The 24,159-nt window shown below is 52.9% G+C and overlaps 1 protein-coding gene and 2 non-coding genes across 3 annotated transcripts in view; 2 read left to right on the top strand and 1 right to left on the bottom strand.

The window, feature by feature from the left end:
* LOC123356614 (hydroperoxide isomerase ALOXE3-like) overlaps positions 1-24,159 on the top strand; it is a 44,353-nt gene that overhangs the window by 8,329 nt on the left and 11,865 nt on the right. The window lies entirely within an intron of this gene.
* On the top strand, positions 3,298-3,370 carry TRNAF-GAA. Its single transcript has one exon. It is a non-coding gene; the product is annotated as a tRNA-Phe (tRNA).
* Positions 12,803-12,875, bottom strand: TRNAF-GAA. Its single transcript has one exon. It is a non-coding gene; the product is annotated as a tRNA-Phe (tRNA).

Here is a 24,159-nt window from a genome sequence, read left to right as displayed (position 1 = left end):
TTCTTTCTAACCTGAGCAAGTTGAATCGAGTCGTTGCGAGATGATAAATCCAGAGCCCCAGGCTGACTTTCCTTCATCACATGTTTTTAGAGTAGATCACATTCACTGGGTGGGGCTCCTGCTGGGAAGTGTTTGTCCAGTGGCAGCACCCAGTGCACATTCCCCACTTACCAACTCATCTTCAGTATATCGGCCACTGAACCTAGCGAGGGGGGAGGGTCCCAGTGGTCGGGCTCCAGCCCCTGGATCCCGAGCCTGGCAAGCCCGAGTCAGCCGGCCTGGGCCAGCTGTGGGGTTTAATTGCACTGCAGACATACACGGGTGTCACAATCCCAGCTTTCTCCTCAGGGAATCAAGCCCTCGTCCCCCCCATGACAGGCAGGGAGCGTCACCACTGTACTCGTGAGGTCGGAACTGACACTGCCCCTGCACAGGGACCCAGGGGAGCGGCTCCTTGGCCAGCTGTGGCTGGCAGGAGACCCAGCAAGGCAGGAGCTGCTCTGGGTTCTCTACAGGGGAGAGTAACTGGGAGAAGGGGGGAGTTTGTCTCTGATTTACAGGGAGCTTTGCCAGAGTGGAGCCTGTAGGTCACATGCTGGGGGGCTGTGACGGGCACACAGGCTCCGTGCTCTGGAACAGCTCGGAGTCAAACCCAGGCAGGAGCCTCGTCAGTGGGACCCTCCCAGGGGACGCTCTCACTGGGGGAAGCCTCCTTGGCTTCAGCCCCTCCTGAGACTGACCTTGGACCTTTCAGCCCCCCTGTTCCACACCAGGAGCTTCCTGCAGTGAGTCCACCTGAATCGGACACCTCGGAAAGCCTCATCCTCCCCGAAGGGGAGTCCTGCACCCCAACTTCCACAGTCCCCAGTGACTCTCAGCCAGCGCTGTACAACAGAAGGTTTGTTAGGGGTCTGGGATCCAGCCTGGGAAAGTTCTGTGTTCGCACAGGAAGCAGGAAGATTCAGCAACGTCCATCTTGGGCAGACCCCGAACTCAGAGCCTGGGCTCTCCCCTCGAGTCCCCAACCCAGCAGACTCCTTGCTCCCAACAGCCCGACTCAGCCAGGCCCTTTGCCCCTCGTCTGTCCTTTGTCCTGTTTCCCTGGCAACCTGCTCACCTGGCCTCCAGCTCGTTCTTTGTTCTCCGACTCCTCCCGGCCAGCTGGCCTCTTGCAGCAGGTGCGCCCCGGCCATCGGTTGCTAGGAGACAGAATTTGTGGCCATTATCTGGGCCCAGGCAGCTCGACAGCAGCCACACCTGCCCTTTGGGGGTCTCTGCCAAGATTTAACCCCCTTGTCCCACCACCGAGATCCGTGATCCCAAAACACTTCAGGGTCATGCCCCCCACCCCGTCCATGCTCCCCCCGAGTCGTGGCTGTGAGTGGGGCCGCAGCTAAGGGGGAAGGGACACAGACAGGGGTAAGGGGGCTGAGGCAGGGGCCAGAGCTGGGGCTGGAGCCAAGAGTGGAGCTGGGTGGCTCCTCCTCCCCACCCCAATGGGGGCTGGCCCGGGCCCAGCTGCATCCCCCTGAATGTTACTCCATTCCCCCTGGCAGGGTGCACCCCACATTTTGGACCTTTAACCTAGATAATCGTGCAACAAATAGGGGAAACTGAGGTACACACAAGATGCAAACAAAACATCCAGAAAATTCCCACTTCGTCACAGGGGTGTCAGTGGGGTCTGAGCTGGGCAGCAGCACAGGAAAGTGGGGAGGTTAAACTGCAAAACATCCCCCTGTGTTCCCGCAAAAGCCTCTCGTTTATCCCCTAACCCCCTCCCCATGAAAATCTCCACCCCTGCCCTGGCCCACACAGACCCCCTCACTCCAACGCAGATTTTTAACTTTTCTTACTTGTCCTTGGCCTTCCACAAACATTGTTCCCATCAAAATGGTCCAGGGCTTTTACAATGAGAATGAGAAAACAAACTAAATCAAACCCAAAGAATCCGCTATCGACCTCCCCACCACACACAGTTTGGGTCTGAATTTTTCTACTGAAATGTTGAGGCAATAAAACTCTCACTGCTCTTGTCCAGAAACAAACCTAAGCCCCCCATGCAGTACCTGGGGCATCTATGTCTGACCCACCAAGGCTTCAGCTCCTTTGGGGAGATTTCCAGCTGCCCAGTCCTGCTGCTATTCCAGGGGAGCAATTCCTGGCTCCTGTCAGCATTTATCTCAGCCCCGTTCTGGGCATCACAGGTTTCTCCGGGAAAGGGTAGCGAGTGGTTCTAGGGTCCAGTGATCCTCCTCCAAACCGAGCTAGAACCCGGGACTCCTTCCCCTTCCCCAGGCTGTGGGCAGGGAGGCATTTCACAGAGCTCTCGGAGCTATAAGCCCGTGGCTAAGGAGAGAGAAAAAGCCTCCTATCCCCCTCTGCTCTGGGGGCTGGGTTTCCTCCTGAAGCCTCTGCCCCCCACCTAGTGCCTATGGCTCATCCCTGACCCTTGCTGCTGCTCCTTGCTATAGACTGTGAAAGGAGCAGAGGCAGCGCAGGAGCCTTCTGGGGACACAGATCTGAGGCTTTGGGGAGACACATTGTCTGAGACATCAGAGTGCTGCAAACCCTGCAGCCACCCCCTCAATCCGGGGCCTGTTCCAGCCCTGAGTCTGGGCTGCCGCGATCCCTCCCCCAGAGCAGGGCGCCCACAGATTACAGCCTGGAAATAGCCGTGTGAGACTAGCTCCTGCTTTCCCTGAAAGGGCCTCCCCTAGACCAAGTGCCATCCCAGGCAGGAAGTGTCTTCAGTGCCCCCCAGCCCCGCTCCATATGTTAAACCATTGAATACCTTATTTTTATTGCATTTGTAGCTCATTTCATGATTTTGATGCACAGTTAGGATGCAGGATTTTCTCTATCATATAAGACAATAAATGTTCATGCTAGGATGTGTAAATCTGTATTTATTCATGCCATATATAAGCAAATTAAAAAATCATTTCCTTTAAGCATATAGAAACTTAATTTTGACAGTAACTGAAATGTACTAACATCTAGAAATGGAGCACTCACCAGCACAGGGTGGGCCAGTATTAAATAGTGTTACAGTCGGAGACAGACAGCGTTAGGATGTTAACCCCAGGCCCTTTGTTCAAAGGTCGCTTCTCTCGCCTTTCCCCCATGAACTGAAGTGCAGCATTCGAGAGATCCAGAGACTAGTTGATGACGTTTCCAAGTGCTAAAATAGCGAGCGATGTCCATCTTGCTTTGGCCATTGTTGATTGGAGAGATGGTTTATGGAGAATAAACTTCAAGGTGAGGAAAGGCAGCCCAAAAAGGCCCCCTGCAGATGCTGAAGTAGCTCAGTTGGGAGAGCATTAGACTGAAAATCTAAAGGTCCCTGGTTCAATCCCAAGCTTCAGCAGACTGTTTCATCCCTCTTCATGCAGCAGTGGGCTCTTTCCTGGAAGCCCAGCACTGCCTTTACTCAATGCAAGTCCCTTATTTTGGGCTTCACTGCAGGAAAAGGCAGCATGGGCTTCTGCACCCAGTTGGCCCACCGGACCTTTCTTTCTTCTTTTTCTGCTTCTCAGCAAGGGGAAGAAAAAGAAGCTCCCCCTCAAGTTAGAGTCACAAGGGTGATGTAAGGACGACTTCCTGATCCCTGGCTCCAGTTCTCTGCTCTTCCAGCTGACCCATCAAAGAGCTGCTGCCAGTTTCTCCAGGTTCGCCAATCAGTGTGTACCAGGGTGAGCACCACCATAGTGCAGGGAATTTGAGGGCAGGGCAGGGCACTGTAATGGAGTTTCTGTAGTGTAGTGGTTATCACATTTGCCTAACCTGCATCAAGCCAGCTAGGCAGAACTGACACCAACTTGTCTGGGGTGTTTCCTTTAAGCAGAGCACAAGTTTGAAATATCGGCAGCTTAGAACCAATATTCATAACTTCAATTACAAAAATGATACACATCTAGAGATAGCATCATTATCAGCCAATCAGAACCTCTCCATAGACCCCTTACACAACAACCTTTCTACAATATTGGCTGCAAATATAGAGCAGCGGTTGCAACAGTGATCTATACAGTTACAGATTATGACAATAACGTCACAGGAGGTGACACGGCATCAGTGAGACTGATACTGGAATAGCCTCCAGTTTTGGTGTCTTCATTTGAAAAAGATGTTGTGAAATTAGAGTTTGGGACAGCAAAGAGCCACCAGATGTTCTGAGGACTGGAGAAAAATGCCTTCTAGTGAGCTATTGAAAGAGCTCAACCTGTTTAGCTGATCAAAAGAAGATTGAAAGGCGACTTCATTGAAGTGCTGAAGTGCCTTAATGGAGAGAAAAGATTGGGTATTAAAGGGCTCTTTAATCGAGCAGAGAAAGGCATAACAAGACCCAGTGGCTGGAAGGTGAAAAGAGACAAATTCATATTACAATTAAGGCGCAAAGATTCAACAGCGAGGATGATTCACCACAGGAACAAGCTACCAAGGGAAGGGTGGATTCTCCATCTCTTGATGTCATTTAATGAAGACAAGATGCCTTTCTGGAATGTGTTTGCCCCAAAAGTAGCTCTTGTGTCATACAGGAGGCCTGTGATACGCAGGGGGTCAGATTAGATGCTCTAATGGTCTCTTCTGGCCATAAAGTCGACTAATTTCTGAAAAACTGAGTGTAGCATTGGGAGCAGCATCTGATGTTTCCCTGTCTAGCCGGCTTGCTGCCTAGAACGAACGCTCCCTGAGTGGGGTGATCCACAGGGAGTAGCTCAAACCTGCAAAGTGCCTGGCCAGGGGCAGGACATTAGCCCAGCAAGGGAGGGGTGTGGCAGTGACATCACAAAGGCCTTTTGCAGGACCTCAGCCTATTGGTCCAAGGTGGTGGGGAGGTGGTGACCTCACAGAGAGATGGTGACATCAGCCAGGCAGGACAGGGGCGAGGGGCCAGGGAAACCTCAGAGACCCCTGTGGCTTTGCTTCAGCAAGTCTCCTTCTCCAGGTCTCTCTTTGAGGACTGAGAGAGAGTATTCGGGTTCACGGACGTGAGCGCCAGGAGGAACCTCTTTTGAGTTTTCTCTTTCCCTTTTAGTGATTTTACTAGAAAACAGCCGTCCCTGTTTAGAAGGTAAGAGCCTCCTGGAGGTTTGAAACCTGTTCAGTCTGATCCATCTGGTGAGAGTTGAATTCTAGGCATGGAAAACACGAGCTTAAGGAGGCAGAATTTTATTCCGCACGTGGGATTTTGTCCCTTAGAATCACTGGAGACATTGGGGTTTGTGCTTTTTGTTTCACCGTTTCCTCCATCCATCCCTCCCTTCTTTCTCTTCGTGTCTTGCTTCTTTTGTCCTTTCTCCTGTTCCCCTCCCACTACCACCTGTGTGTGTGTGTGTGCGTGTGTGTGTTTTGGGGGTGTGCTCTGCAGCTCCCACTGTGGGAGGTCCACTCAAAAATGTGGGTCTGAAATAGTGCTCGGGCAGTGATCCCCACCGGTGACCTGGGCCATCCTTTGGGCTCTCTGGTGAGAACCCTCAGCCTCCCATCCTCAGTCTCTACCCTGATTGGCTGAGCAGGGGGTTATTGACAGGGAGGAGACTCAGGTCCTTGTTGTTCTCTTTTGAGACCAAGGAAATAAGTCAGAACCAGTTCTGTGTTTGATGAATTTTGCTGCTTCTCTCCATTAATGGTCTCTGAGCAGTTCATGATTCTCTCTGACATTGCAGTTCTCCTCAAATACTTGCTGAATAATTACTGTCACTGTTGTTGGTCTGGAGCTCATCTGAGAGCACTTTATTCAGGTTATTCAATGTATGAAACATAAGAACATAAGAACATAAGAAAGGCCGTACCGGGTCAGACCAAAGGTCCATCTAGCCCAGTATCTGTCTACCGACAGTGGCCAATGCCAGGTGCCCCTGAGGGAGTGAACCTAACAGGCAATGATCAAGTGATCTCTCTCCTGCCATCCATCTCCATCCTCTGACGAACAGAGGCTAGGGACACCATTCTTACCCATCCTGGCTAATAGCCATTTATGGACTTAGCCACCATGAATTTATCCAGTCCCCTTTTAAACATCGTTATAGTCCTAGCCTTCACAACCTCCTCAGGTAAGGAGTTCCACAAGTTGACTGTGCGCTGCGTGAAGAAGAACTTCCTTTTATTTGTTTTAAACCTGCTGCCTATTAATTTCATTTGGTGACCCCTAGTTCTTGTATTATGGAAATAAGTAAATAACTTTTCCTTATCCACTTTCTCAACATCACTCATGATTTTATATACCTCTATCATGTCCCCCCTTAGTCTTCTCTTTTCCAAACTGAAGAGTCCTAGCCTCTTTAATCTTTCCTCATATGGGACCCTCTCTAAACCCCTAATCATTTTAGTTGCTTTTTTCTGAACCTTTTCTAGTGCTAGAATATCTTTTTTGAGGTGAGGAGACCACATCTGTACACAGTATTCGAGATGTGGGCGTACCATGGATTTATATAAGGGCAATAATATATTCTCAGTCTTATTCTCTATCCCCTTTTTAATGATTCCTAACATCCTGTTTGCTTTTTTGACCGCCTCTGCACACTGCGTGGACATCTTCAGAGAACTATCCACGATAACTCCAAGATCTTTTTCCTGACTCGTTGTAGCTAAATTAGCCCCCATCATGTTGTATGTATAGTTGGGGTTATTTTTTCCAATGTGCTTGGATCTTGAAATTCAAGATCCGATGGTTAGTTTGAAAATCAGGGCTCTTGGGTCCTATTCCCAACTCTGCCCCTGACTGGCCGTGTGACCTCAGACAAGTCAATTCTCCTTTCTCAGCCTTAGCTTCTCCCTCTTTCGAGTAGGGATAATAATGATAATAATGATCCGCTCCTACCTACCTCACAGTGCGTGGAGGCAGGGCCGACTCTAGGTTTTTTACCGTCCCAAGCAAAAAAAAATTTTGGCTGCCCCCACCCCAGCCCTGGCCTCCCCCCCGCACCCCCCTGCAAACCCAGCCCTGGGCTCTCTCCCCCACCCGCACCCCCTGCCATCCCAGCCCTGGGCTCTGCCCCCTCCACCCGCACCCCGTGCCAACCCAGCCCTGGGCTCTCCCCCACACATACCCCATGCTGCCCCAGCTCTTGGCTCCACCCTTTCCCCCCCACTGCTCCCCCACTGACACACCCCCTGCCACCCCAGCCCTGGGCTCTCCCCCCCCCACACACACCCCTGCCACCCCAGCCCTGGGCTCTCCCCACACACACACACACCCCTGCACTCTTCTTCCACCCCAGCCCTGGGTCACTGGTAACTTGCTCCCAGGATGGGTCATTCAGCAGGAATTTTGGATGTGCACAGAACACAGACAGGATTGGTTCCCATAGGGTTACAGAGCTGCAGTAAAGTGGAACAATTTTCAGCTTGTGTGATTGGAGGAGATCTGGATGCATATTATAAGACTATCCTCCATAAATGAGGAAAAGTTGAGGTGTCTTTATTATTCTTTTGTTCCACTCTTCCTTTCTATGGGGAATTTGCCAATGCAATATCACTGTCTTCCTTTTAAACAAATAAAACAAAAACAAACAAAACGGCAATGGCTGTTGAAAATTGCAATTCCAGTCCTAATAACCCCTGGGAAGCATTTCTTGCTCAATTTTATCCTACCTTTTCTACAGCAAATGACAGTGGATCAGCATATTTGATTTGGGAGAAATGAAGTAACAGCTGCCCAAACTGAGCTGGAGCCCTCCTGAATGTTGAGGTGTTCAAATCTGGAAGGCAGGTGCTAGATTCCCCTTCTGAACATTAACTAAATCTGGAAAGGAAAAGTCAATTTCTGCTTCCATGGCTCAGGAGTGGAAATCCTCCTACGTGCCTGGTGCTGTATCTAGAGCTGCCCAGGTCCAGTAGAGCCTCCCCTCCCTCACTTTTCATTTTAACTTCTGGTGGGATCCACGTACCTCCCTTGCCAGGCTTCAGCTAGAGAGGGGCCCTGTCCATTTAGTCCCCCCAATTCCTTCTTTGGGGGCTGCCAGGTGAGGTCACACCAGTATCCCTCAGCCCGTCTGGGGGTGTCTTCTGAAGGGGATGTCTGGGGCAAAGCTTTCTAGTCCAAAACGTTGGTGGCTGGAGGGGGGGCGCCATTTTCAGTAGTTTAATGTTTGGTGCTGCAGTGAGTGACTGCTGGGTGCAGTGATATAGTGACCCCTGGGGCTTTGAATGAGGCTTTACACTTGGGGGGGGTGAGGGGGCAAGTGGGGAGCAGGTGGGCGAGCGGGTGGGTGAGTGGCAGGTGGGCACAGAGGTGAGCAGTGAGCCAGCAGGGGCTCTAGGGGTGGGCACGGGGGTTTCTGGCAGGGGAGGGAGGAGGTGAAAGGAGGTGAGTGGTGGGTGGGGGACTGACTAGCAGGAGATGCAGCAGGCCAGTGGGGGGCTAGGGGGTGAAGAGGGGTGTGATGGTGAGATCTGGTCACCCTATGGGGGCCATTTCTTCTCCCTCCCCCAAACTTTCCTTTTCGGCCCACAGCTGTTTCGGTGGGGCAGCGCTGGGGAAGGAGGGTTTGTTTCTGCGGGGTGGGCGGCGCTAGGGTGACCAGATGTCCCGATTTTATAAGGACAGTCCCGATTTTGGGGTCTTTTTCTTACATAGGCTCCTATTACCCCCCACCCCCGTCCCGGTTTTTCACACTTGCTGTCTGGTCACCCTAGGCGGCGCTGGGGGGGGGGTTGTTTCCACAGGGATGGGTGGCACTGGGGGGGTGTTTCAAGGGGGCTGGGTGGCACAGCGGGGGGAGGCGCAATTTTATATTCTTGCCTTGGGTGTAAAAATAGCTTGTTACTGCTCTGGGACCCCCATATTGTGCTAGGTGCTGTACAATCCCTGGCCAACACTGGGACACCCAGGGGGTTCCCCTCAATTTCCCTGAGCCTCTGCTGCCCAACTTCTTCTGACTCCATCTGGATCACCCCCCTCCCCCCACAAAAACCCACCTTTCCAAACTGTCCTTCTTTCCCCGCCCCCTGATTCTGCTTTCACACCCTGGGCCCATCTTCTCTCTTTGTCCTGCCCCCACCCCCAGGTGATCAGAGATGGAGGCAACTTCAGCCACTGGAGCCAGCCCCAGCGAGCGCTGCAGCCTGCCCCGGGGGGTGTTTGCAGACACAGGAAGGGAGCAGCTGGGAGCGGGGAGTGCTGGGAAGTAGGAGGCAGGAGCTGGGAGAAGAAAACCCAGAGATCTGGGGTGGGGCAGCTCCTGGGGGCGGGGCTCTGGCACAGCCCGGGGGAGGGGCAGCTCCTGGGGGCAGGGCTCTGGCACAGGTCAGGGGCGGGGCTCTGGCACAGCCCGGGGGCGGGGCAGCTCCTGGGGATGAGGCTCTGGCACATTGTGACGCGGAGCCCGGGCTCAGCAACAGGGGCGGCTCTAGGCACCAGCTAAACAAGCAGGTGCCTAGGGCGGCAAAATGTAGGGGGCGGCATAAGGCTGGGGCCCCAGCTCATCCTGCCGCTGCGAGCCGAGGAGCGGCTCGTCCTCTGCAGCCGGGGCAGGGCCGGCTCCGCTTGGGGGAGAGGGATGGCCCCTTACCGGTAGCGCGGCCCTGCCTGGCTGCAGAAGACGGGCCGCTCCTCCTCCACTGCAGCTGCGTGGCTCCGGGGGGGGAGTGGGGGGCTGAGCTCCGCCCTGCTCCGAGCCGCGTGATGAGGGGGTGGGGCTGCGAGCTCCAGGCTGAGATCAGCTCCCTCCGCTCGGCGTGAGCTCCCAGCCCCACCCCCTCCCCACGCGGCTTGGAGCGGGGAGGGGCTCAGGCCCCGCCGGCCACATGCTGCAGCTGTTCAAGGAGGCGCTGAGGCTCCGGGTGAGGAGGGAGCCGGGGGTAAGAGGCTGGGGCCAGGGGGGTTGGCTAAGGGGCAGGGAGTCCTGGGGACAGTCAGGGCACAGGGAGGGGGCAGAGGTTGGGGCGGTGGTGGGGGCAGGGAATGGGGGGAGTTGGATTGGGGGCATTCTGGGGGGAGTCTGTCAGGACCCCGTGGGTGGTGGATAGGGGTTGGGGCAGATGGGGAGCAGGGGTGGGGTCCCAGGGTGGTGGTGGGGGGTCTCTGGGGGGCAGTGAGGGGACAAGGAGCAGGATGGGTCGGGGATTCTGAGGGGGGCTGTCGGGGGGTAGGAAATGGGAGGAGGTCGGATTGGGGCAGGGCCAGGCTGTTTGGGAGGCACAGCCTGCCCTACCCTACAGCTCATTCAGCAGTTTGAGGCTTGCAGAAGAGCCAAGCTGTTAGCTTTTCCGTTAGGGCTCCCATCCCTTTCACTTCTCAAATGCCAAATTATAGTCTATTTGTAATTTCAGTGCCATAGGGAGATTCGTGTCAGGGGAGGGTAGCTTCATTTAAAATTAGCCACTGCGGGGAAGGATCACATGAGAAGAGCAACCCTACCAAGGGAGACTCCCCATCCCCTGCATTCCCTGAGGCTTCAGAGGGGTTAATTCAGTGGTTCTCAAACTTTTGTCCTGGTGACCCTTTCACATAGCAAACCTCTGAGTGTGACCCCCCCTTATATAAAAGTGTTTTTAATTTATATATTTAACACTATTATAAATGCTGGAGGCAAAGTGGGGTTTGAGGTGGAGGCTGACAGCTCATGACCCCCAGTAATAACCTCGTGACCCCCTGAGGGGTCCTGACCTCCAGTTTGAGAACCCCTGGGTTAATTTAATTTTAGCACCCTGTGTCCATTCACATGCATGTGCTATTTCAGTTTTGACAACATAGGCTCATTCCAGATTCTGGAACAAGCTCAAATGCTCAGTTCGTGGAGTATGTACATAGTTTATACTAAAGACAAATCCACAGTAACCGTCTCCAGTTTGTGAGGGACCCCATGGAGCCAGTCTCTAGGAAACAGATAAATGCATGGAGATTAAGTCCATGAATGGCTATTAGCCAGGATGGGTAAGGAATGGTGTCCCTAGCCTCTGTTCGTCAGAGGATGGAGATGGATGGCAGGAGCAAGATCACTTGATCATTACCTGATAGGTTCACTCCCTCTGGGGCACTTGGCATTGGCCATTGTCAGTAGTCAGGATACTGGGCAGGATGGCCTTTAGTTTGACCCAGTATGGCTGTTCTTATGTTCTAACCTAAATGAACCCAAAGTTATGGAGCCAGATATGAGTCAAGGAAGCCAGCAGAGTATCAGAAACCTGGAAAAATCTCTGCTTGGATGGGCTCAGGCGTTGGGTCACAAGCTGAGGTGGTTCCAAAGGTTTGGATTTTTTTTTAAGCAGAATTTTTTTATTGTTCCTTTAAACAATCAAACACAGCAAGCAGCAAATATTTGGCCACACACTTCTGAAACCCCAAATCATGTTCAGGTTTTGGCAGATTTATTTCAGCTTTTTCAATTAGAAAAACCACAACAAATTTTGAAGGAAAGCAGACATTGTCTGATTTGTTTCTGCTTTTTAAAAACCCCTAGTTTTCGATCCAAAAAAAGTTTTGACGGAAAATATTTGTACAAGCTTTTTAATGAGCTTTAGTGCTTTTTAGCACTAGCTGATGCTGAGAACCAGTGATACCTTGTAAAGGTGACTTGAAAAGAAATTCTCAAAACTGGGTTTGTGCTGAGATGCAGAAGGTTTTTAAATGTTTATTTTTCCCGGGGCAAACGGGGTCGGGGGCAAGTGGGGCAATTTTCCCCAGGCCCCACAGAGGCCCCCACGAGAATACAGTATTCTACAGTATTGCAACTTTTTTTTATGGAAGGGGCCCCCAAAATTGCTTCACCCCAGGCCCCCTGAATCCTCTGGGCAGCCCTGGTTCGTGCTGCTGCAAGCTGAGGAGCAGCCTGTCCTCTGCAGCTGGGCTGGGCCGCGCTACTGGATCCTGCCTAGGGAGTGGGGGTGGCCGCTGACCGCGGGAGAGTGGCGCAAACAAGCTGAGAAGCAGCCCGTCCTCTGCAGCCAGGGCAGGGCCGCGCTACCGGCTCTGCCTTGGGGGTGGTGGCCGCTGATCGCGGAAGAGCGGCAGGAGCCAGTAGCGCGACCTTTCCCCGGCTGCAGAGGATGGGCCGTTCCTCCTCGGCTTGTCCCCGCCGCTCTCCCACAGGCAGCGGCTGCCCCCCAGGCAGGAGCCGGTAGTGCGTCCCTGCTCCGGCTGCAGAGGACGGGAGGGACATGATGCCCGGGCGGGCCGCTCCTCCTTGGCTTGTCCCCGCCTCCTCCCCTCTGCGCCGCCTCCTGCCAGGGGACGAGAGAGGGGAGCAGAGTGGCAGCCCGGGCTGAGCCCAGCTCATGCCAGGGCCAAGGCGAAGACCAAGGATGAGCGGGGCTGGGATCCAGCAGCAGCCCCAACCCCTGGCCCTGGGAGCGGTGGTGACTGGAGCTGAATCCGCCTCGGGCCAGATCTGCAGCAAGGTAAGAGTTGGGCCAGGCAGGAGGGTTTTGTTAAAATTACATTAGTAGGAAATGGTTTTGTTTCACTAACTACAAATTCTCTGTTTTCATTTTTTTTTAATTTTAAACAGTCAAAACAAAACTGCAAAGTGCAAACATGTAAAAGCAAAAAAAATTCGGGGCGGGGGGGCAGCCAAAAATGTTTTTGCTTGGGGCAGCAAAAAACCTAGAGCCGGCCCTGTCAGGAAGTCGTCCTAACATCACCTTTGTGACTCTAGCTTGAAGGGGAGCTTCTTTTTCTTCCCCTTGCTGAGAAGCAGCAAGAGAAGAAAGAAAGGTCCGGTGGGCCAACTGGGTGCAGAAGCCAATGCTGCCTTTTCCTGCAGGGAAGCCCAAAATGAGGGACTTGCATTGAGTAGAGGCAGTGCTGTGCTCCCAGGAAAGAGCCCACTGCTGCAGCAAGAGGGATGAAACAGCCTGCTGAAGCCTGGGATTGAACCAGGGACCTTTAGATCTTCAGTCTAACGCTCTCCCAACTGAGCTACTTCAGCACCTGCAAGGGGGCTTTTTTGGGCTGCTGCTTCTCACCTTGGCATTTATTCTCCATAAACCATCTCTCCAGTCAACACTGGCCAATGCAAGATGGACATCGCTTGCTATTTTAGCCCTTGGAAACGTCATCAACTAGTCTCTGGATCTCTCGAATGCTGCGCTTTAGTTCATGGGGGAAAGGCGAGAGAAGCGACCTTTGAACAAAGGGCCTAGGGTTAACATCCTAACGCTGTCTGTCTCCGACTGTAACACTATTTAATACCGGCCCACCCTGTGCTGGTGAGTGCTCCATTTCTAGATGTTAGTACATTTCAGTTACTGTCAAAATTAAGTTTCTATATGCTTAAAGGAAATGATTTTTAATTTGCTTATATATGGCATGAATAAATACAGATTTACACATCCTAGCATGAACATTTATTGTCTTATATGATAGAGAAAATCCTGCATCCTAACTGTGCATCAAAATCATGAAATGAGCTACAAATGCGATAAAAATAAGGTATTCAATGGTTTAACATATGGAGTGGGGCTGGGGGGCACTGAAGACAGTTCTTGCCTGGGACGCCACTTGGTCTAGGGGAGGCCCTGTCAGGGAAAGCAGGAGTTAGTCTCACACACCTATTTCCAGGCTGTAATCTGTGGGCGCCCTGCTCTGGGGGAGGGATACGGTAGCCCAGACTCAGGGCTGGAACAGGCCCCGGATTGAGGGGTTGGCTGCAGGGTTTGCAGCGCTCTGATGTCTCAGACAATGTGTCTCCCCAAAGCCTCAGATCTGCGTCCCCAGAAGGCTCCTGCACTGCCTCCGCTCCTTTCACAGTCTATAGCAAGGAGCAGCAGCAAGGGTCAGGGATGCGCCTTAGGGCACTAGGTCGGGGAGCAGAGGCTTCAGGAGGAAACCCAGCCCCCAGAGCAGAGGGGATAGGAGGCTTTTTCTCTCTCCTTAGCCACGGGCTATAGCTCCGAGAGCTCTGTGAAATGCCTCCCCGCCCACAGCCTGGGGAAGGGGAAGGAGTCTCAGGTTCTAGCTCGATTTGGAGGAGGATCACTGGGCCCTAGAAGCACTCCCTGCCCTTTCCCGGAGAAACCTGTGATGCCCAGAACGGGGCTGAGATAAATGCTGACAGGAGTCAGGAATTGCTCCCCTGGAATAGCAGCAGGACTGGGCAGCTGGAAATCTCCCCAAAGGAGCTGAAGCCTTGGTGGGTCAGACATAGATGCCCCAGGTACTGCATGGGGGGCTTAGGTTTGTTTCTGGACAAGAGCAGTGAGAGTTTTATTGCCTCAACATTTCAGTAGAAAAATTCAGACCCAAACTGTGTGTGGTGGGGAGGTCGATAGCGGTTTCTTTGGGTTTGATTTAGTTTGTTTTCTCATTCTCATTGTAAAAGCCCTGGACCATTTTGATGGGAACAATGTTTGTGGAAGGCCAAGGACAAGTAAGAAAAATTAAAAATCTGCGTTGGAGTGAGGGGGTCTGTGTGGGCCAGGGCAGGGGTGGAGATTTTCATGGGGAGGGGGTTAGGGGATAAACGAGAGGCTTTTGCAGGAACACAGGGGGATGTTTTGCAGTTTAACCTCCCCACTTTCCTGTGCTGCTGCCCAGCTCAGACCCCACTGACACCCCTGTGACGAAGTGGGAATTTTCTGGATGTTTTGTTTGCATCTTGTGTGTACCTCAGTTTCCCCTATTTGTTGCACGATTATCTAGGTTAAAGGTCCAAAATGTGGGGTGCACCCTGCCAGGGGGAATGGAGTAACATTCAGGGGGATGCAGCTGGGCCCGGGCCAGCCCCCATTGGGGTGGGGAGGAGGAGCCACCCAGCTCCACTCTTGGCTCCAGCCCCAGCTCTGGCCCCTGCCTCAGCCCCCTTACCCCTGTCTGTGTCCCTTCCCCCTTAGCTGCGGCCCCACTCACAGCCACGACTCGGGGGGAGCATGGACGGGGTGGGGGGCATGACCCTGAAGTGTTTTGGGATCACGGATCTCGGTGGTGGGACAAGGGGGTTAAATCTTGGCAGAGACCCCCAAAGGGCAGGTGTGGCTGCTGTTGAGCTGCCTGGGCCCAGATAATGGCCACAAATTCTGTCTCCTAGCAACCGATGGCCGGGGCGCACCTGCTGCAAGAGGCCAGCTGGCCGGGAGGAGTCGGAGAACAAAGAACGAGCTGGAGGCCAGCTGAGCAGGTTGCCAGGGAAACAGGACAGAGGACAGACGAGGGGCAAAGGGCCTGGCTGAGTCGGGCTGTTGGGAGCAAGGAGTCTGCTGGGTTGGGGACTCGAGGGGAGAGCCCAGGCTCTGAGTTCGGGGTCTCCCCAAGATGGACGTTGCTGAATCTTCCTGCTTCCTGTGCGAACACAGAACTTTCCCAGGCTGGATTCCAGACCCCTAACAAACCTTCTGTTGTACAGCGCTGGCTGAGAGTCACTGGGGACTGTGGAAGTTGGGGGTGCAGGACTCCCCTTCGGGGGGGCGGGGGTGTGAGGCTTTCCGAGGTGTCCGATTCAGGTGGACTCACTGCAGGAAGCTCCTGGTGTGGAACAGGGGGGCTGAAAGGTCCAAGGTCAGTCCCAGGAGGGGCTGAAGCCAAGGAGGCTTCCCCCAGTGAGGGCGTCTCCTGGGGGGTGTCACACTGAGGAGGATCGTGCCTGGGTTTGACTCCGAGCTGTTCCAGAGCACGGAGCCTGTGTGCCCGTCAGAGCCCCCCAGCATGTGACCTACAGGCTCCACTCTGGCAAAGCTCCCTGTAAATCAGAGACAAACTCCCCCCTTCTCCCAGTTACTCTCCCCTGCACAGAACCCAGAGCAGCTCCTGCCTCGCTGGGTCTCCTGCCAGCCACAGCTGGCCAAGGAGCTGCCCGAGCCTTTCCCCTGGGTCCCTGTGCAGGGGCAGTGTCAGTTCCGACCTCACGAGTACAGTGGTGACTCTCCCTGCCTGTCACGGGGGGGATGAGGGCTTGATTCCCTGAGGAGAAAGCTGGGATTGTGACACCCGTGTATGTCTGCAGTGCAATTAAACCCCACAGCTGGCCCAGGCCGGCTGACTCGGGCTTGCCAGCCTCGGGATCCAGGGGCTGGAGCCTGACCACTGGGACCCTCCCCCCTCACTAGGTTCAGTGGCCAATATACTGAAGATGAGTTTGTAAGTGGGGAATGTGCACTGGGTGCTGCTACTGGACAGACACTTCCTAGCAGGAGCCCCACCCCATGAATGTGATCTACTCTAAAAACATGTGATGAAAGAAAGTCAGCCTGGGGCTCTGGATTTATCATCTCGCAACGACTCGATTCAACTTGCTCAGGTTAGAAAGTTGGGTTTTTTTATTGTGAGCCTGAAAATTGCCTCCAGTGTGAAAGTCAGAGCGGGATTATTTCACGCTCACGCACCCTTATCACTAATGAAGGAGTAAAGGAACATGCAAACCAATGAAGCCTTAACATGTCATTTGATCCTCAAGCCTTGTCCCTGTGGCAGGATCTCAAGGACAGACAGAAATGTTACCCAGTGTCAGGAGGAGAGAGGAAAGCACTTCCCCTCGTGTATTTCCCCAGGCTGTTGTGCAAGGCAGCAGAGGCGCTTTATGGCATTTTCTGTCACCTGATTTTTTTCATCTTGGTGTGGGAGGAAAGACTTAGACCTGCCCACTTTTTGAACGTGTGAATGTGAAGTGACCAAGTGGTGAGTTAACAATGATGCTGTTGCACAGGATTTGATTGGAACCAGAAAACAAAAAGCCCTTAAAGTGGAACTCTTGGGTGAATAGACCAAGCTGATTTGTATTCAACCTTGGAAGGCAATAGATTGTTACATTGGGCAGAATAGCCTGGTTTGGTTTGGTTGGTTCATGGGTTGGCTGCTTTCCCTGGTAAATTGCAGAGGGTACAGAGAAGAGCCACAGGAATGATTACAGGCTTGAGCAGGGAGAGCAATTTAAAAAGAAACTGAACCTTCCCTGCTCCTGCCGGCTGTGACTGCTGAGGACATTTTCCTTCTCTACTCCAGGGTCTCTCTTCTGCCAGATTCTCAGCAAGTCAGACCCCCTGCAGACTATGGCAGAGCAGTTTGGTATGAAGCTGCAGGACTCACAATGTAAGAGTGCAGCTGCTGTAGCATCTTGACTGACCACGGGTAAATCCTGCAACCCTGGCAGCCCAGGATAACCTCCCACTGATGGTGATGGGAATTTAGCCTTTGTAACGATCTGTTGGTACCTGAGCTCTCAGATATGAATTAAACTGGGGGCAGACACAGCTCTATCCAAACAAGTGAAGGATGTAAGTGAAAGAGCAAAGCTGGCCCTGGGGATCTGCTGCAGTCTCATAACCACAGCTAGAAGGGAACAGAGGGAAAACACCTGGAGCAGCACTGAGAAAAGAAAGTTTGTTAGTGAGATCAGTAACAATAAATGTGAAGTGAAGGAGTGCTTTCTCCTCTGTGCTGACAGGTTTGAATTGTGTTACTGTACTATGAGATAAAGCTTTACAATATCCTGCTCTGATTTCAGGATGGGTCTGTAACCATAATTAGTCTCTGTAGAAGTGGGACTTTCAAAATTCCCAAGGAATTTAAGGGGTGGGGTTCACGGTTGGTCACCTGAGGGAGTGCAGTAGAGTTCAAACCAAAGACCAGAGAGGCGAGAACAGGGATTGTGGGACACCTCCCTGAGGCCAATCACAGCACTGTAATCGACCAGGGTGTCTACACTGGTACCGTGGCGCTGTAGCCCCGGGGCAGAAAGCTGTACGCCTCTCGTTGGGAATCCCTCTGATTTATCATTTTTACAGAGGGTGAAATGACAATTTTTCCTATCCCTGCCCTGTTCCGGCTCTTTGTTATAGTTCAATATATTTTAAGTGAGAAAAATGGTAGTAAAAATATCTGCTCTGCAGCACAATCTGAACCAACATCTGAGTAACTGGGAATGAAACAACTTCTTCCCCAAGAGTGAACTCGATGACTAACGATTGCTGTGAAATGGGGGAACAGTATAACCGTGATGCTCAGGGTTTGTTTAGACTAGGAAAAGTGATGGAGTTTAGGTCAGGTCAAGGGGAAAGCTAATGCCAACCACTGCACCTGGGCTGCATCTGTTCTACAACTGTAATTGTCTTTTTACATCAAGATCATTAACTTGAGCAGCCAACGCTATGTACAGCCCTAGTGGATGTCAGGCACAGATAGATTTTGCCTCAGTGTACCTTGTTGGGATCAAACCTCCAGGAGCTGATGAACATTCCTGGCTCAAAAGGAAAGGAGTTGATAGGAAAGATCACAGGACTGACCTCAAAGAAGGGTGAGCTGCAAAAGGCAGAAGCAGGTAACTCATCTGGGAGAGCTGAGAGACCACAGTGAAGATGGTGCGAAAATCACAATGTGGGAATTAGAAAATGTGATTTTTTTTTTAAATTTGCCCAGCCCTAGTCAAGAGATTTATTACAGTTCTCTCTCATGTGGATTTTCTGATGTCTGATAAGGACAGAGCTCTGACTGAAGCTTTTCCCGCACTCAGAGCATGTGTAGGGCGTCTCCCCTGTGTGGATTCTCTGATGTCTGATAAGGTCAGAGCTCCGCTTGAAGCTTTTCCCGCACTCAGAGCACGTGTAGGGTGTCTCCCCTGTGTGGATTCTCTGATGTCTGATAAGGGCAGAGCTCTGATTGAAGCTTTTCCCGCACTCAGAGCACGTGTAGGGTGTCTCCCCTGTGTGGATTCTCTGATGTCTGATAAGGGCAGAGCGATGATTGAAGCTTTTCCCACACTCAGAGCATGTGTAGGGCGTCTCCCTTGTGTGAATTCTCTGATGTGTGATAAGGTTTGAGCGCTGACTGAAGCTTTTCCTGTACTCAGAGCACGTGTAGGGCGTCTCCCCTGTGTGGATTCTCTGATGTCTGATAAGGGCAGAGCTCCAATTGAAGCTTTTCCCGCACTCATGGCACATGTAGCGTGTGTCTTCCAAGTTAATTCTGTCACTTGAAATAAGGTCTGAGTGGCTACTAAAGTTTTCCTCTGGCCTCTGCTGAGTCTCACAGGCTTTTGTTTTTTCTGGGAGTGCATAACTCCCGGAAACATTCCATTTGGATCTTCCTGATAAAGTTCCATGTGGTTCTCCTTGCTCAGCATCTTCCTGCTGGGGTTTCTCCTCCTCATTCTGACTCACCATCCCATCACCTGATGGGAGACAGAGAGAATCCAGACACAGGTCACTCCCTTTGCCGGAAAGAAAGAAAATCTCAGACAGAGGAATGGTAAATGGGATGAACAATCCAAAATAAGTGTGGGAGAGATCAAACCTATCAGGTGCTGATTTTCCCCAAACCCTTCCCCAGAGGAGAGAGGAAGGGATCAGTTTTGGTCTGCATCTCACGAGAACACTCGAGTGTAGCATTGGGAGCAGCGTCTTATGTTTCCCTGTCTAGCCGGCTTGCTGCCTAGAATGAACGCTCCTTGAGTGGGGTGATCCACAGAAAGTAGCTCAAACCTGCAAAGTGCCTGGCCAGGGGCAGGACATTAGCCCAGCAAGGGAGGGGTGTGGCAGTGACATCACAAAGGCCTTTTGCAGGACCTCAGCCTATTGGTCCAAGGTGGTGGGGAGGTGGTGACCTCACAGAGAGATGCTGACATCAGCCAGGCAGGACAGGGGCGAGGGGCCAGGGAAACCTCAGAGACCCCTGTGGCTTTGCTGCAGCAAATCTCCTTCTCCAGGTCTCTCTTTGAGGACTGAGAGAGTATTCGGGTTCACGGATGTGAGCGCCAGGAGGAACCTCTTTCGAGTTTTCTCCTTCCCTTTTAGTGATTTTACTAGAAAACAGCCGTCCCTGTTTAGAAGGTAAGAGCCTCCTCGAGGTCTGAAACCTGTTCAGTCTGATCCATCTGGTGACAGGTCACTTCCCTTCTCTGTACCTCAGACTCCTCCCCATCTGTCCAATAGGAACAGGGACAGTTCTCGAACTCTGGGCAGTCGTGAGCCTGATTGAGAGAAGGGGCGTTAAAGCCCTCTGTGAAGGAGAAAGGAGAGTTTCACGGTGTTTAGCACCAAGGAATTCTAAAGTTTGCTAAAATGTCTAGTCTGTGGAAACAAGAAATGGTCGGGGCCAAACTTTTTAACCATTGCCTTTTCTAAATCCCGTTCAGGGGTGTGAGTCCCTGTCTTTTCGGTACCTGGGGTTCTTTGCCAGCAGGAGAGAAGAGGTTCCTGCCTCCATTTTTGTGGCCTTAACAAACCAGGAGTTGTGCCCCAGTTCTCGTCTGAGATACCTGAAAAAGAACATCTTCCCATCCATGAACAAGACAGGACCTATCTTTCAAAGGGGAACAAAGAGACCCCTGGGCCTTACAGACTAGCTAGCCTCACTTCCATAGCTGGAAAGATACTGGAATACATTCTTAAACACTCAGTTTGTCAGCAGCACCTACTGGATAATTTGGTTCTTAGCACGAAGGATCATGGATTTGTCAAGAACAAATCATCCCAAACCCAGCCTCTTTCCTTCTTTGGCAGGGTTCCGGGCCTAGTGGAGGTGGGTAAACAGTATGAATGATGAGTTGGAAAATGGAGTGGAGAGTATCGTTCTAAAATGTGCAACTGACACCAAGCACTTTGGAGCTCAGGACTGGAATTCAAAACGCCCTTAACGAATTGGAGACTTGGTCTTCTTGAGCCAAACCCCATGGCTGGGCCCCTCTCTCTAGACTGGGCTGAAGTGAAACCCCAGAGCCAGACACTCCTCCTCCTGGGCAGCGCGCTACGACCTGGAATGGTCAGATGCTGCTTAGCGCTGTCAGAGCAGCTTTGGCTGGGGGATTCTCCCAGCACTTTCCAATAGCGGGAAGGTACGAAATCCCCATTTGCCTGCTGGGGACGGAGCCCTAGAGGGGGGAGCAACTTGCCCAGAGTCCCCCAGGAAAAGGAAAACAACCAGCAGTGGAACCAATAGGAAACCCAGCAATGGAACTCAGGAGTCCTGGGGGTGTGCTAGGGTGACCAGATGTCCCAATTTTATAGGGACAGTCCCAATTTTGGGGTCTTTTTCTTATCTAGGATCCTATTACCCCCCCACTCCCTGTCCTGATTTTTCACACTTGCTGTCCGGTCACCCTCGGGTGTGCACGTGTGTGGGTCCCAGCTGCTCCCTGCCCCCCTCATTGAAGCAGGTGTGCAGGGTTCCTGCCCTGGGAACTGCAGGGCACCAGCGGCCATGGGGCTGGCTGGACGCAGGGCAGGGGCTGACTGGAGGTAGGGTCTGGCTGCAGGCAGGGCAAGGGGTGCGGGGCTGGCTGGAGACAGGGGTGTGTGGGGCAGGCTGGCTGGCTTCTGGCAGGGGTGTGTGGCAGGAGTTGGCTGGAGACAGGGCAGGGTGTCCATGGCTGGGGGTGTGGGGGCTGGCTGGCTTTGGGCGGGGCCACAGGGGGTGCGGCAGGAGTTAGCTGGAGACAGGGCAGGGGTTGTGGCAGGGGCTGGCTGTGGGCAGGGGGTGTGGCAGGGGCTGGCTGCAGGCAGGGCAGGGAGGATGCAGCTGGTGGGGGCAGGGCAGAGGGTGCGGGGCTGGCTGGAGACAGGGGCTGGCTGCAGGGAGGGCAGGGGGTGCAGGGCTGGCTGGAGGCAGGGCACGGGGGTGCAGCAGGGGCTGGCTGGAGCCGGGGCGTGCGGGGCTGGCTGGAGACAGGGGCTGGCTGCAGGGAGGGCAGGGGGTGGAGGGCTCACTGAAAATGTCCTGAGCGGTATTTTAAGGTGAAGATAACACCATGGTTACCAGGTGACTGGCACATCCTGGGTTAAAGAAAAGAAGGGACCTGGAGTTAATAGTCTGAAGTATTTGTGTTACCAACCCTGTCACTGTCTGACCCCCCTTCAGTGCGGAGCAGGTGTGTACGTTGCTGGGTGGAACGCACAGACTCCTGCAGAGCAGGGGCAGCTGTTTCCATGGCAGAGAGCCTGGCACTTAGGAGACTTTCTTGACTTGCTGTTTTGAAGCAATTCAGTAAAATAACGGTGGAGCTACAATGTCCGGTCCAAAATTTCAGCCCCCCTGGTGCAAAAACGCTATTTTAGGATCTAAACAGGAGGCTTCCAGCGCTAGGACACCTGACCAGAGAGCTCCGTGGGGGCGTAACAGCTGCTGACTCTGAGGGTCCTGGGCTAAATCCACTTGCAGGTGGAGGCGTTTCGATTTATTTGATCGATAATGAGGAAGGCGAAGATTTAATCCCAGGTATTTTTAGTAAATGTCATGGACAGATCACGGGCAAAACCCAAAAGCTCATTGCCCATGACCCGGCCATGACTTATACCATAAATACCCCTCACTGAATCGTGGGGAGGGAGGCCCAGGGGGTCCGTGGCACCAGCTGTGGGCGCAGGGAGTCCAGGGGGCCCGTGGCACCATGTACTGGGGGAGAAGCCCCGGGGACCCACTGCCACTCCAGATGCTGCCAGGTGAGGGGAGCCCAGAGGCCAGCCCTGCTCCGGCCACCTCGGGACAGATGCCAGGAGCCTCTGAGCTGTGGCTGCTCCTGCCACCCTTGGAACCACTGCTCAGGCTGCCCCCAGGCCAGCTGCTGGGGCAGCCACGGAGTCAGCCACAGTGGCCACTGCAGAAGTCACAGAATCTATGACTTTTGCAGCGTCCGTGACACAGAGGGGTCCCTAATAAAGAGACAAACCCCTCCCTGCTGTGACTGCAGTTCCTGGAAGGAAAGAGAAGAACAGAAAGTGAAGAGAGAAGGAAAGAGAGAGACTCCCTGTCACCTCTCTCCCCTGCTCCCTCCCCCTTGTATTCTGTAACCCCATCTCACTGGGTTCCCTGTGCTGGTGCCATCGGGGTGACACTAGAGTTCTGGGGATTTGGGGGGAAGGGAAGGGGGCTCTTCACTTCTCAGCATTTCACACAAATTTGTCTTTGGGCTGAAGTTTCTCCTGTTAGGCCTCTCAGTCAGAGCTGTACCCCACCCTCTTCAGTGGGGGGGGGGTGTAAATTGCAGAGCAGGCAGAGAAGTCGCCCATAAAGGGACATATTGATCTGGTGACTGGTTCTGACCGGGGTCACACGTCCTCTGACACAGGCTCATGTGCAGAACATGGGAGCTCTGGCTTGTCCTAAATGCTGTAGAGTGTGAGTTCCTGGAAAGGGCAGGGGAGAGGGAGCAAGAGGAGAAAGGCAGAGACATTGGAGACGAGGAATTGGGGGGCGAAGGAGCGAACAGAGAGACAATCAATGATTGAAGCAGAACAGGTGTCCCAACTCCATCTTGCTCATCACAGGCATAGGCGGCAGGTTCGTATAATTTTTGGTGGGGCCCAAAATGGTGGTCCCACCCCCCCCCCGCTCTCACCCTGTAAGCTGATATAAAATGAAGCTACAATGCGTCAGCACCACAAGATTACAAGGGTCAATTAAAAGTGGAAAGTCAGAAGCAGCACTTGCCTATTAATACCGAATATACGGTATTAAATTTTGTTGCACCTGTTGTGACAAAGTGGGAATGTTCTTAATGTTTTCTCTGAATACTGTGTGGGTGCCTCAGTTTCCCCTGCAAAGTGCCAACTGACGGTGTTGGGGACAAAGAGATCAGGTGGCCTCCTTGTCCGGAAGAGACACAAAGGCCAGATGAGGGAGTGTCAGTTTGGAGCTGGCTGGGGAAATCGGGAGAGGCCCAGAACTTGGGTCTGGGCTCCCCACCCCCCAAGATGGACCTGACTGAGGGGTCCTGTTTTCTGTATTTACAAGCTCTGTTTTAGACTGTATCCCTGTCATCTAATAAACCTTCTGTTTTACTGTCTGGCTGAGAGTCACATCTGACTGCGGAGTTGGGGTGCAGGGACCTCTGGTTGCCCCAGGACCTGCCTGGGCAGACTCGCTGCGGAAAGTGCACAGTGTGGAAGGGCATGCTGAATGCTCCGAGGTTAGACCCAGGAAGGTGTAAGCTTCTTGCCCTGGAGACAGTATGCTGAGAGGAGGCTCCCCCAGAGTCCTGACTGGCTTTGTATGGAGTTGTTCCAAAGCATCCCAGCATCCCCTTCCACACCATGCGCTTCCCGGAAGTCTGCACAGGCACTGACACTCCCTCCTCTGGCCTTTGTCTCTTTTCCAAGCATTAGGAGGCCACCTGATCTCTTTGTTCTCCAACACCTTCAGTTGGCACCTTGCAGGAGAGTGGCCCAGGCCATCAGTTGCCTGGAGGCAGGGTGTCAGCCATTCTCTGTGCAGACAGCATCACACTGGCCCTCTAGGGCTTTACAACAATCACACCCCCTTATCCCACCATCTAGAGCCTTAAGAAATGCATT

Source organism: Mauremys mutica, chromosome 26, assembly GCF_020497125.1.
Source record: "Mauremys mutica isolate MM-2020 ecotype Southern chromosome 26, ASM2049712v1, whole genome shotgun sequence".
NCBI lineage: Eukaryota > Metazoa > Chordata > Testudines > Geoemydidae > Mauremys > Mauremys mutica.
Note: the sequence above shows the minus strand (reverse complement) of the source record. Positions and strands in the feature narration are given on the sequence as shown.